We start from the raw sequence: 14,771 nt of genomic DNA on the forward strand, positions 1-14,771 counted from the left end.
GCATAGCTCATAGGTTCATTGAATTACGCAAGCCCCTTCGCCACGACAAGGCAGTAATACATGAAGGGGGAATTGGTGGTAGAAATTAGCAAACCCCAGAAAACTTTGCAGTTGTTTCCTCATGCGTGGCGGTGCCCAGTCCAGACCATTTTTGGATCCATTTCTATCCCATTATAAGATATGCAGTATCGTAAATAGTAATTTTTTTCTTTATGGAATTCACACTTTGATAGCTTGGTGTAAAGTCAAGCAGCCCACAATTTAATCAGTATTGCCCTGACCAGTTTTATGTGCTCCTCCCTTTTTTTGGTGGAATTTAAGATGTCATCCAGGTACACGAGAACCCCCTTGTAGAGGTGCTCCTGGAGGACATCATTAATTAGCTGCATGAAGACTACTGGTGCCCCTTGCAGTCCAAATGGGAGCACCCTAAACTGGAAGCAGTCCATGCGGTAGTTAAATGCTGTCTTCCATTTGTCTTCTTCTTTAATCCTAACCCAATAATATGCTTCCCTTAGGTCTAATTTTGAGAATATTTTCCCCTTGCTAGATGGGCCAACATATCCTTCATTAGCAGCAGGGGGTAGATATTGTTTTGCTCACTGTGTTCAAAGACCTATAATCCATACAGAGGCAAAGAGACCCGTCTTCTCCTGGAGCAAAACTGGAGCTGCTGTTTTTGGTCTTGCCAGCTATGTGAAGACTTGCGCTAAATTTTTGTCTATGAACTTCTGCAGATCTCCTAGTTCTTGGGAGGTCATCAAGTACATTTTTGGCTTGGATAATCTGCCCCCTGGTAGAATTTCAGTGGTGCTGTCAGTGTGCCAATGGGGGGGCAGTTCTCAGACTGCTCTTTGCTGAACACCTCAGCTAAATTCCGGTATTCCTCAGGTACCATTTCCAATTCCTTGTCTTTCACCATTGCTACTACCTCTGGGGTTCCTTTTCTCTTTGTCCTTTGCTCTCCACCCTGGGTGGCATGCTTTTACTTTGGGAACCTCAACTCTCAGGTGCTCCAGTCCACCCCTGGATTCCACTTCTTCAACCATGCCATCCCCAAGATTAAGGGCCACTCCATGCCTGGGGTCACTATAAAAAGTTAAAGTCTCAGTGTGATCCCCCATCATGAGTTGAATTGGCTGGGTGGCAAGGGTGGCTGGGATCCCCCTTGAAATGGACCCATTTAATTGGCCAAATGAAAGTGGCCTCTTCAGCCTCTTCACTGGGATTCCTAGGTTCCCCAAGGTTGGGCTTTTGAGGCAATGGGTGCCACCTGAGTCCACTAGGACCTTCAAGGTTACCTTTCTCGGCATCCCTGGGCTAAATAGTTCTATGGTTCTGGTGAGGGGCATGATGGGTCCACTTATCGGGGTTCATCTTTGGAGTCGCTATCAGGGGATTTGGTTGATTTTCCAACTGAAGCCAGAGTTCCTTCACTCAGGGTTCCAGGGGATGGGACCTCAATGACCTCAGCGCTCTCCATGGTGGTCTCCTTGGGTCACTGTGGAGTCTTCCAAAATTTCCCTCCACTGGCTCAATTGGGCTTGCACGGGAGTCTTCGAATGGCATTTGGCAGCTCAGTTCCCCTCCTTACCGCACTTCAAGCAAGCCATTGAGCATGGTGTCATGAAGGTTGGTTTCATCACCTTCCATTTTCCCCCTAAGGGGGAGTGTCTCCAAGTTCACCCCAGGCCTTGCTGCCTTTGGGCTTGATCAATCTCAGCTTTTTTGGCCAGGATACACCAGGTGTGAAGTTGATCTGAATCTCCTCTGGTGATGCAGGCGTGGTACAGGTTGTCATTCAGCCCATCTTTGAAATGGCCCACTAAGACAACTTCCAGCCAGTTGAGTCGGCTTGCCAGGTCTCTAAATTGCTCCATATACTTGGCTACTGGGCAACAACCTTGCCTCCCTGTGTTGATGCGCTCTTTAACCTTCTAATCAGCTAAAGGGTCTTTGAACCTCGTCCTCAGGACAGCCATGAAGTGATTGAAGTTTCACAGTTCAGGGGCATTGGTGTTGTGCATCCAGGGGCATCCATTGAGCTGCTGCTCCCTCCAGGGCCATGGCTATGATTCTCACCCATCCATTGTCACTGGGGATGTCTCGGCCATATTCCCCCATGTAGCTCAGGACATGGGCTAGAAAAAATCCCAGCTGCTGAGGCACCCTGTTGTACTTCACTCTGAAGGGTGGGAATTTTTGGCTGGGTCAGTTTATGTTTCTCCTCTGCCTGGCCTGGTGCCCGTCTCCTGAAGCTGGGATGGCTTGTTCTGGGATAGCAGCTGCTGCCATGGCTTCCACAGTCTCCAATGCACTGGTAGATAGGCCTGGGATTGCCACCTTGCTTTTCCAGTACTCCTCTTCCGCCATCCCCGTAGCCACTTTCTCTGGTCATGGCCTCATTGGATGAACTAGAGGAATTTGAGCTGCTCCCACTCAGGCCAACCTGGGGGGGGAGCTTCCCTGCTAAGGTTGTCTTCTCCTCTCTCGCCACCATGGTTTGACACCTTTTGCACAGTAGGGGTATTCCCTCCAGGTTGACCACTTTGCAGATCCTGCCTAATGTAAGGACCCACCTCAATCAGTTCTTCCAAGAAAGCAGAACTCTTGAAACAGCTTCATTTCAAAAGGAACTTTTATTGGGAGGTGTTGACAGCAGAAATAGAAGGCAGGATCTGAGGGTTTCCCATGTGAATCAAGTAATTAAAAATGGCCATAGTTACCCCACCCTAGCTGTCCATCCAGATGGTTCAAACAGGCCAATCCACAGGTGTGAAAGCACTGTGGGAACAGAGTGATAAGGTGCCGCTTCCAGGCCTGTTAGGTGTCTGTGCCATTTCTTCTGCACTCAGAGATAAGGCCGATGGATGGAAGTACATTCCATTCTCACCCCATTAGAGACACATCAAAGAGGATAGAGCAAGAGACAGAGCAAAGCAAATACACATCGGCACCTCAAGCTTCCCTTTCCCCCTACAGAAGAATAGCAGAACCTGAAAAGAATAAGAAATCACATACACACAGAACATAGGGTACTGACAGGCAGTTTCAGTCTCATTTGATTTCCTGCATTTTCTACATTGTAAACAAATGCAAATACCAGGGTCTTCAAAGGGTTCACATTCACTTTTAAGATTTGCAGACTTAATTTCATTGTTCATTCCAGCAGAACTTTAAAGAAATGTACTGATGACATAAGCCTGATGTCAGGTCTTACCTTTACATGTTCAATGCAATGCACAAAAATAGTGAATAGTCCCTTCCTTCTCCTAGTTTCATTGGTGACCTCATGCAAAGCTTTTCATTCAAGATAAAGTATGATCTACAGAAAATAGTTTTTGCATATATGCGAAGGTTTTCCTATGAACTGAAATCCTTCATCACAATCAAATCAAATCAGGATGATTTTTGAACAGAGTTCGGGGGTTTTCCAGATAGCAGAGCTTTTTAGCTATCCTTTATGAGATAGACAGCATTAAATAAAATGTTTCTCTTCAAAGGTTATACACGATCAGCTTGCCAAATGGCACCCAACTCAAACAATCATCTTCTGTAGTTATATGGTCAACTGTGAATCCATGGAACAAGCTTAACCTAGTTAAGTGAAGTGAAAGCTCAGTAGCAAAACAGGTGCTTGACAAGATCTCAGGTTTAATCCTTATCATCCTCAGATAGATATAGGGGGAAGGGAGGAAGTCTTCCTGGAGATCTGTTGCCAGTCAAAGTTAATTAACTCAATGATCTGTCTCAGTAAAAAAACAGCTTCTTTAATTGGTAAATTAACTTTAAGTAATTTTCAAATACGTCTGTTTAATCTCTACTAGTTTTGAAGTACAACTGTCTTGGTACTTTCCATCTAAGATGCAATTGTCTAGCCTCAAGAACAGAGGTAATGAAGCAAAATAAAAGAAGCCACAAAAACGTATCCCTGCCTCTTCACTTTGCTATTGATGGTAGAGCACTAGCACTCCACTTCACTTTCTTTGTCAAAAAAAGGTAATTATTTTAGCAAAAGGATACTGCTTTTGAAATCTTGCTTTTTCTCTCCTTTTTCAGTTACTTGTTCTGTTTGCAAATTAGGTATAGGATGCCAAGCTGGGGAGAAGAAGTAATGATGTGCTCATAAAAACTGATATATAGAGAATCCAAACTATCATTTTATACTATATACATTTACAGACAGTGAATATCTCTGGATATCTGTTTTCATTTCACTGTGATTAATATGAAAAGATGTGAAGTTCTTTAGATCCTGTTTTTGGCTTGAAAGTCAACATTTAAAAAAAACACCCTAAAATCATAGCATCCGGTCCCATGACTTCCTGGCAAATAGAACAGGAGAAAAATGGAAGAAGTGACAGATTTTATTTTCTTGGGCTCCAAGATCACTTCAAATGGCTACTGTAGCCATGAAGTTAAAAGACTCTTGCTCCTTTAGAGGAAAGCAATGGCAAACCTAGATAGCATATTAAAAACCAGAGACATCACCTTGCGAATAAAGGTCAATATAGTCAAAGCTAGTAGTGATGTATGATTGTGAGAACTGGACCATAAGAAAGCCTGAGCACCAAAGAATTGATGTTTTTAAATTGTGGTGCTGGAGAAGACTCTTGAGAGTCCCTTGGATGGAAGGAGATCAAATCAGTCAATCCTAAAGAAAATCAAACCTGACTGTCCTTTGGAAGGACAGATACTGAAGCTGAAGTTCAAATGCTTTCACCACCAAATGAGAAGAAAGGACTCATTGGAAGGGACCCTGATGTTGGGAAAGATTGAAGGGAAAAGGAGAAAGGGATGGCAGAGTAAGAGATGGTTAGATAGTGTCATCAATGCAATGAATATGAATTTGGGCAAACCCCAGGAGACAGTGAAGGACGGGGGACCTGGCATGCTATAGACCAGGGGTCAGCAACCTGAAACAGTGAAAGAGCCACTCAGAACCGGTTCCCTCACAAAAGGAAAAACTGGGAGCCGCAAAAAATATGTGCGCATGCGCATACATGCGCGCATGCGCAGAACAGGGTTTGACTGAAGAGTGGAGCCAAGGCGAGATATGCACCTACCCTGCATATTTGAATTGATTGGTTGAACTTTTTTAGTCCCACTTCTTCTTTTTTTTTGGACTGCACATGGCAGAGGACTGGGAGCCGCAGGAGACGGCTGAAAGAGCTGCATGCGGCTCCGGAGCCGCGGGTTGCAGACCTGTGCTATAGTCCACGGGGTTGTGAATAATTAGACATGACTTAGCGGCTGAACAAGGTTGGGTTTAAAAAGTGACCAACAGTAAGTAACTTTAACTTTACAACAACTTAAGACCACTGAATACTTGGAACTTTGGCAATCTAGTTAATTTATTTCTCAGAATAAAAACAAATTCAACATCACTTATAATAAGCATTTATTTTGTCATGAATACACATAAAAAGAATAGATGAATGGCTAAGATACCAACCTGCTTTCAAAAATGTTACATGATGTAAACATAACAGTAACCGTAAATTAGCTTAGCTGCATAATTTGTTTTCTGGCAGTAAGGAATTATTTCTCAGAGTAATACTCTGTTAAGTCTTAGTTCCTTGGCTGATCTCATTATAGAGTATCATAGCTTCACTAGCAGTAACTCAATATATTAATGCACAAGTTAAGGAAACTATACATAAATATTTTAAATAGGTGCTTATTTACTAGTGTAATATTGCACTGTAGAATTAAAGTATCAGTTTCTTTCTTAAGATTCTTGGAGACTGTAGTTCCACCCATTAAAGCTCATTTGTTCAATCTATTATCATTTGTAAAAAAAACTTTCTTAAACATTTTGGTCAAAATGAAATTTAAGCAGCTTATTCATTTTTTAAAAAAGCAAAAAAACAACAACAACCCACTATGATTCTTTTGTCATGTGGTTTTTGGTTGTCTTTTAAATTCTATTTGGTCTTTCATATTATAGTGGGTTGACACAATTTAAAATAAAGTCACACAGTGAAACACAAGTGTGCAAAATACATTTTATAAGACATTTGTATACTTTATTTCATTATTCCTCAGAACAATTCTAAGAGATTTTTTCCCCTTTCCCCATGATTATTTCTAGTTTCCATGTGGAAAACTAATATCAGTGTGGAAATTCATAGCTGAACTCCAAAACAAAAGTATGTGATAGAACAATGGTGATACTTCTAGTTGCCACTGTTATACTCAAACAAAGTTACATATGGCTCATACAAAGACTTTCAACCACTATTTAATGAGAATGGCAGGCAATAAGAGTGCGGATTTTTATACAGTTCTTTGCAACATCTGCCTGTATCAGAAGTTTGTAACAGCTATTCCCTGGGGGAAAAGTATTCCTTGGATCTGAATGAACCTGACAGCAAGTTTTCTGAGATACTTAAAATCAGATGTGCACAATCTGTAAGACTGTAAATATTGTTGAATAATAATTCTAAGCATTCATTGTAATTGCTTTCTAGGGATAACGCTGAGCCACCTTTTAAATGACTATCTCCTGTTTAAATACATCTGTGAGTTCAGGCATCATTTCTCACACTGAAAGTGTCTTGTTTGCTATGATTGGTGACTTTAATCAAGGAACTAGTACAGTATTGTAGGCATTGCTATCGGCCAGAATTATGCATAAAGTAGGATGAATCATACTGGATATAAATATTAGTCTTTTTCTTACTACTACTCCATGCTGAAGGGGTCATTTGTTTATAACTTTATCAGAAAGACAGCAGCTGCTTAGAACAGTGACACCTGCAGCCATCCACAATGACATTAAAATGACAACTTGCTCAGGATAAGTTGTCATGCAAATCTGTTATTATCATCTGCATCCCATCATTAAACACAAGTCATTTGCTGCTGCCCCCCACCCCCACCCCCGAAGAACCTCACTGTTAGAGCTGGGGACAACAGGCATGACAATATCACTCACACACTGTGATTTATATTCTTCAATTAGATATCATGTTACAACCACGGAGTGGGGACATTTGTATGATGATGTCTTTTTATGAGTATGGCCTTTTTGGTGTGACTGTGGTTTGCTGAACTGTCTGTCCTTTGTGCTTTGCAGTTTTCTTTTAAGAACAAAATTAAGTTCTTTCTTAGGGAAATAGGAAGCCTGCAATGTGGCTACACTGTGGGATATTGATCTATTCTCCTGTGATCTTATTAATGTATATGTTTAAATGTTTTACTTTTTAAAAAAAAACCCTGTTAAAATATGGTGTTGTTTTATAATTGTTTACTTATTTTATTGCATGCCATCTCAGTTATGCATATGAGATTATTATTTTTATTAGGTTTTTATTCTGCCCTAATTACTGTATAGGTAACTCAAGGGCAGCTATATAAATTTAATAAATAAATACATAAGACACAATTTTCTTGTTTTTTCTCACTAGTAAGAATATTACTACAATATTACTACATGATTTATATTAGCTGTGGCAGACAGTTCAGAAAAAGGGTTTCAGAAATGGATATGATGTCCCTGGTATAAGCCCTCAATTTTTATTATGTTGCTTCTACAGTATTTGTAAAATGTAAAATATTTGGATCATTTCTTTCAGAAGATAATGTTTAGCAGAGGTCTGGGATTTAGAGGGCATGCTTAGAATGCTGTTTTTTAAAATATATTAAAACAGCTTTAAAATGATTTGACACTGGAATAAATGTTAAAAGCAATTAAACTATATACATAGTAAAATGATTCTATTGGTACATACCATTGTTGTATTTTTAGGATGTAAAAAAAGATGCATGTTGATGAAGCAACAAAAATACAAAAATACTTAAATGAAAACTTGCAATACTAGCCTTGTATATCAGATGCCTTACAGAAGAAATATCTCTGACTTTCTGAGCTAAGGTTACTAGGTATCTGAACCCCAGCAAAGGAGAACATGGACAATCAAAAAGGAGGACAAATGGGGAAAAATGAGGTCATACTATTTATCTTTCTTGACATCTGTAACACATCTGTAACACAAAAACTGCACAATGTATATGAAGTTACTTTTTTCGCCAGCATCAGAAAAATTGGAATTTCAGTATTTTTTCAAGAAATCATTTTTGAGAAGATATGCTACTGATAACAAAGTATTAGTGATAATGTGCTTTTCAAATTTCACATAGAAACATGATGAATCATGTGATCTATACTACAGTGAGCATATGTAGGGTCTGGATTGAATTAAGAAATAATTAACTTACATCTAGGCTGTCAACTCTCCCTATGGGCCAGGGAAACAAAAAATAATTTACAGAGACCCATGAAACTTCAGATGCTGTAAAAACATTTCCCTCTCCCCAACACCCTCAAGACATAAAAAAGCACCACAATATTTGATTTCAAAACTATGCCTGCTAGATGAAGAACATTAGGACACATCTTTCTTTTACCAGACATCTGGTAAACCTAAATTAGGCAAATTTTATCTTCATGCTAAAATGGATCTGCAGGTTTCTCCTTTTTCAATTGGTAGTTTGCAAGAGAATGCAGTTTTGTTTTGGGTTTGATCCAGATAAAGGAAGATTAAATTTCTATAAACACCATGGCTTGTTGTACAATTCAGAAAATTGCTTGCATGAAGTATAATTTCTCATGTTTTATGATTTCTCATATCATAACTTTGCAAAGAACCCTTCCACTGAAATTTCTGATCTTCCTTTGTTTCTAAGCCTAAAGTTTGCCAGAGCTTATAACAGCAATTACAGTTTATTGTTACATCTGAACACTATTGAAACCCTAAGAATCAAGCACCTAAGATATATCAAGTTCCAAGTTCACTTAAGTGAAGAATCAATTGGAAATTAGATAAATTAAGAAGTGAGTTGTTAAAAAAAAGCTTATTCAATGAATCAGTATGACAAGACTAATAGTTGGTAATAAGAAACTGTTAACAAGGGGAATGGCGCTATAAATAAGTTTGGTTTTTCCCCAGATTGCTGAAAACCCACAACTTCCTTCTCTGCTGAAAAGAGTAATATTCATAACCTAGAATCTTGTTTGGGGAGACAAACAGCATATCAGTTATGCTGAAGAACAGTGTACTTTCCTGAAGCAATTACAAGCTAACTCAGAGTGGGTAGAATGTCTCTTAAGGGTATTAATTTAAAGGCACACTTTATTCTCTATTGATGAAGAGCCTTTCTTTGTGCTTTCAATCATTTGACTGAAGTCACATGAAAATTTTTTTTCCTCTTTTTTCCACAACCACTTATTCAAGTTGTTCTGAGAGCATTGTGCCTACTCAATTAGTTATATGTGCTACAAATATCAGTGAAAATAATGATGCACTTGTTTCTTTAGGCCCACTCAAAAGATGTGAAATATAGACTGCTCTCCCCTGAGTATTTCTTTCAAGAATTTAAGAGGAAAAAATATTGAGTTTTGAAAAATTCTTGACCCAGCCATATGAAGGAAAGTTGCAGCATGGAAAGTAATTTCAGTTCAGTCTTACTTTTCAACTTGTAACATGAGATTAATACTTCAAACATTAATTTACATTTTACTGAGTACTCTAAAAATGGATTTTAAAACATTTCTGCCTGCAGATTCCTGAAGAAGATAGAAAATATTAAATCTAGACTTCAGAATCAATGGTACCATCAAATCTGTAGATTATTTAATATTCTGCTCGGTTAACTGTTTTGTTCAGTTAGAAACTCTTTCACAAGGATAGAATGCTGTGGTAGAATAAAAGGGTAAAGGTAAAGGTTCCCCCGCACATGCATGCTAGTCGTTTCCGACTCTAGGGGCCGGTGCTCATCTCCGTTTCAAAGCCGAAGAGCCAGCGTTTGTCCGAGGACGACTCCGTGGTCATGTGGCCGGCATGACTAGACGCCAAAGGCGCACGGAACGCTGTTACCTTCCCACCGTAGTGGTCCCTATTTTTCTACTTGCATTTTTACGTGCTTTCGAACTGCTAGGTAGGCAGAAGCTGGGACGAGTAACAGGCGCTCACTCTGTTACGCAGCACTCAGGATTCGACCCGCCAAACTGCCGACCTTCTGATCGACAAACTCAGCGTCCTAACCCACTGAGCCACCGCGCCCCTTTTGTGGTAGAATAGTAAGGTGTTATTATTATGGTTGGTTGCAGAGTCAGTCAGATGTTTGGAATTGGATTTTTTTCTCCACCTATCAAGTCCTTGGGATAGGCAGATGTTTTTTAATAATATTATAGAAAGAGTGTATTATTATTACTATTATTATATTCACAACAATGTATAATCACAGTTGCCAGTTCTTTAGCTGGTGTTGACTTTCATACACATCAAGTTCTTTCCAAGAACCTAGCATGTCATAATGTATCAGCATAGTATATTTGTGGATCCAAGCAGTGTAATGTTTTGTAACTGACAGATAGAAATTTTGTCTATGCACACATTTTTTTTAAATACTGTTGAATTTTTTTTTGGGTATGGCACTAATGTGCCAATAATCACTGGGACTACCATAGCTGGTTTATGCCCTAATCTTTCAATTTCAATTTTCAGATCTTGATACTTTGTAATTCTCTCCAATTCTTTATGTTCTATTCTACCAACCCTGGTATTGTCACATCAGTTATTCATACCTTCTTCTTTTCAATCACAGTTAATTTTGGTTATGAGTCAAGATTTTATCAGTTTATATTTGAAAACTCCACAGTATTTCGACCTCATAATATTTGGCTATTTTTTCAACTGAAACATGATGATTTTTTTCAGATGTTTCAGTGAATCATTTTGGTGAATATATTATGTTGTTGTTTATAATCAGTTGTTTGATCTTCTTGCATCAGCTGAGCATATGATCTACTGTTTTTTCTGCTATTTGCACTTTTGAGTCATTTGATGATTTTTCAAATCTGCACTTTGAATCATTCGATGATTTTTTCAGACCTTGATTTCTTTAGTATGAATAGCTTATTGAATAGCTTACTTGAGCAACCAAAATCAAGCCTTCAGTTTCTTTTTTAAAAATGTTCCTGTTGCAAGTCATTGTTAGATTTTATCTTTACCCATTTTCCCTTTGATCTTTTATAGAAATTAACCATGTAGTGTTTTTCCTTGTCAACATTTTGTTCATTTAGTAAATTCCAATTTTTAATTTACATCAATCCTGGTTCTTGGCTCTCTTTTACAAATTCAGCTAATGCATGTTTTTAATTCTTCACCAATGTGATGGCTCCATCAGATTCCAGTTTGGAGGAGGAGTTGGAATTGGGACAATCGAATGGTGAAGGCATGGTCCCTTGGAATGAGCAGAGTCTAGGGCTTGAGGAGGAGTCAGTCCCAGGGCTTTTAGGGGGGGGGCAGCTGACCAAATGGAGAGCTGTCTGAAGGAGCAATCAGCTGCAGAGGGTCAGCAGAAATGACAGGATCCAACCACCTCTGATGAGGAACAGCTGCCTCCCCCATTTGATCTGTGGGCATGGAGAGCTTAGTAGAGGGAGGCACAGAAGAGTTGAATGAGGTTGATCACAAGGAAGCAGCCCTGTCCCTCCTCAAAAGGAACTGGGGAAAGGTGATTTAACTGGATGCTGGGGGAAGATGAATTTGTCAGAACACTGTTTGCTCTGGGGTGCACTTTCCCAGCTTTTGTGGACTCTTGTTTCTTGGACTGTAGTTTTGGATTCTGAACCTCGGACTTTACTTGTGGGCTTGTCTTCTTGTCTTTAACATTTTGGACTGTGCTTTGACTTTTAGAACCTTGGACTCTGATTTGTGGATTGGGATTTTATGAGTAGTGTGTCTTGTCCTTGTCACTCATGGGAAAGCTTGACCCCAGGTGGTCCTGGCAGAAGCTGACTATGGACAGGTAAGTGGGATGGAGCTTTACCAGCCTCCTTGGTGAGTTGTTGGGCACTATGAAAGTGAGTAATAAACCTGCCTTTGACTCATAACTTGGGTCAAAACTGTTAGTTTGTCTGACTTGAGGTAACTTGACAGGTATAATTTATCAATATTACTACAGGGATGTAATGCATAGTGAATAGTATTAGCTTTTTCAAACTGTCCAGTTCAGCTGGTGTCCACTTAATAATTCCAGCAGTGTATTGTATTATCTTTTGTTTGTCTGCTTTTGCTAGAGAGAATTAAAATGATTCTTCCTGCTCTGAAACTCACGGTGGCAGGAACCCTTTGAAAGAATAATTAATAATAAATCTAAGGGGAAAACTGTGGAGGCATTAAACCAGTGTTCTCTTGCAAGTCAGGTCAATGAATGTTCAAAATGAGACAAGATTTCCTCCCCCCCATTGCATACTCCCTTGTGTTTGCAGATATAATGCAGTAAAAAAAGGAATTAAAGATTTAAATGCTTCTTGTTAAAAAGGGATATCATGCCACATACTTTCCCCAAGAGCCGTAACCATGGTTGCAGTTTGCTGCAATGGTTAGAGTGGAGGAAAGGAGGAGTTTCTGAACTACGCCTGTAGTTGGACACCAGGAACAGGATGCTAAAGATTGCCTGAGGGATGGAAAAAGAGACAGACAGACACTGTTCTGGAACAATAATATTATCTCACTAACAGCTACATACAAAAGAAGAAAACCCTAGGACAATTTCAGGAAGGAAGGAAGGGCCTGGAAGTTTTTATGGAAACTAAGCTGCTTTTGAAAAGAAAGAGAAATAATCAAAATTCAATTTCATTTTCTCTCTCAGATAAATTCATACACAAAAATGTCACAGTGATTGCTCTCAAAGCAACCCCAATTACTTCTGGCTGCATTTGAAAATGCAATATGAAAGCTGGTATGTGTTTACCTTGTCATGAGGGGGAAAATCTAAGTTATGAGGGAAACTTGTCAAACTGTCAAGCCAGCTCTGCCCTTTAAAAAGACCTAAAAGACAGGGTGAGGATAAATTCCAGTCCATGAAAAAAATAGATGACCTGCACAGCTTTTACAGAGCGTCATCTATGCAGTCTTGAGGGCTTGTTTTCCCCCCCTTAATACTACAGATAAACTGAAAATAAAGCTTCCAACAGAACTGATAGTATTAGCCAGCAGTGTAGAGCCAGAATCAAACTGGCACAGAATCCTCTAGGTATGAATCTACTCTGTAGTTTGGCCATCAGAAACAGTGATGTTTGAGTTCTAATTAACAAGTTAAAAATCAGCATGTTATCAAGTCTGACCATCTATATATTAAAAAGTTTGTCAGGAGATCAGATTTGAAACTGCTGATCTTCTAATAAAAATAGGTTATTTGTCCCTTAAATTTGGAACCCCCTTTTTCCTAAGATCTAGCAGCCTGTTACCCTTTTAGTCACTAAAAGGCCCTGAAGATCTGATTGTAGCTACAAGTACTAGGGGATAGAACATAGCTAGATCTCAGTAAATCCCTGGGTAGTTATTTGTGGGCATGAAGGGGATGTATTGCTTCAGAGGAGCTGATAGTTTTTTGGGTAACTTTTTATGTTTTTTTGTACTGTTCTGATACTTCATAGGATATTCAGGATCATGCTCCATATGTTGGGTGGTTATAAAAAAATCCTTTAAATGAAATAAATAAAAAAATTGATATCCATGCTACATATAGACAATAAACTCCCTTTCTTCTCCATCTTTCTTTTAAAAGTAAGGAAAACCAGTAAATTAATCCTGCCAATGTAACATTCCAACTGCAGTTGTGGAAAATATAAAAGTGTTATCAAATGTAGAAAAACAACTGTCTTTGTCAGACAACCAACTGCTGGAAATTGCTTCATTTTTGTCTTGAAGATATTCTCTTCTAGTCAAGCCTTTCTGGGAAACTTCAGTCATGTTGCCTTCTAAATGAAGCATAGTAGCTACTTCTAGCTGCCTCAGAGGAAAATCTTACCATCACTTCAAACATGTATAAGAGCCTCAGCTCTTTAAAGCACCTGGATCTTTTAAGAAACAACACACAATCCTAATAATATTCTCATGCGTTACATTTCTAATTTAGACAAGGGAGTTTTCCATTGAATAGATGTTGAGTTGCAGCATATTTGTACTATTTTGTACTATTTGATTAACTCTGCCTTGAATTTTAAAAGTGAGATAAAAGATCTAATACTACTAATATTGTTCTGTGGTAAATGAAGCAATCATTGCCACACATTTTTTAAAAAGATCCTTTTGCTGACATCAATTAAAGTAACATTTCTTGTATCAGGTCAAATTTTCAAAAAGATATAATTGCAGACTGAAAAGATATAGAAAGTAGTATGTTTAGGTCTCTGCACTGCCGTGTTGTATCTTCAATAAGAACATTTGCCAAGGGAGTAGGGTAAAAAACAAAATGATGAAAAGGCTATTGTGGCATTATGATGCTTCTTTTCTATGTGTATTATAAAAATCTAAACAACAACAACAATAATAATAGAAGATCAAGAACTGAAGTTCCCCTGGTTTAAATGAGCTGCATGGATTCTGGTTGAAATCACTAACAAATATGCATGCAAGATTAGCAAACCAGATTAATCAGATTCTGGAAACACCAGAAAGTGAAAAATGGCTAACAATTGGAAGAACTTTCTTGATTCAGAAGGATGCAGAAAGAGAAAATAAACCTGAAAACTACAGGCCAATCACTTGCCTTCCAACAACATACAAATTACTTACAAGCATTATTGCAAACCAAGTTTATGGAGATATCTAGGAAACAAGGATTTGCTGCCTGTGAAACAGAAAGAGTTCAACAAAAAAATTCAAGAAGAAACAAAGACGAACTGATGATTGACAAACTGGTTTTGAAGAATTCAAAGAAAAGATGAATAAATTTGTTCATGGTGTGATTTGATT

This window comes from Vipera berus, assembly GCF_964194415.1.
Source record: "Vipera berus genome assembly, chromosome: Z".
Taxonomy (NCBI): domain Eukaryota; kingdom Metazoa; phylum Chordata; class Lepidosauria; order Squamata; family Viperidae; genus Vipera; species Vipera berus.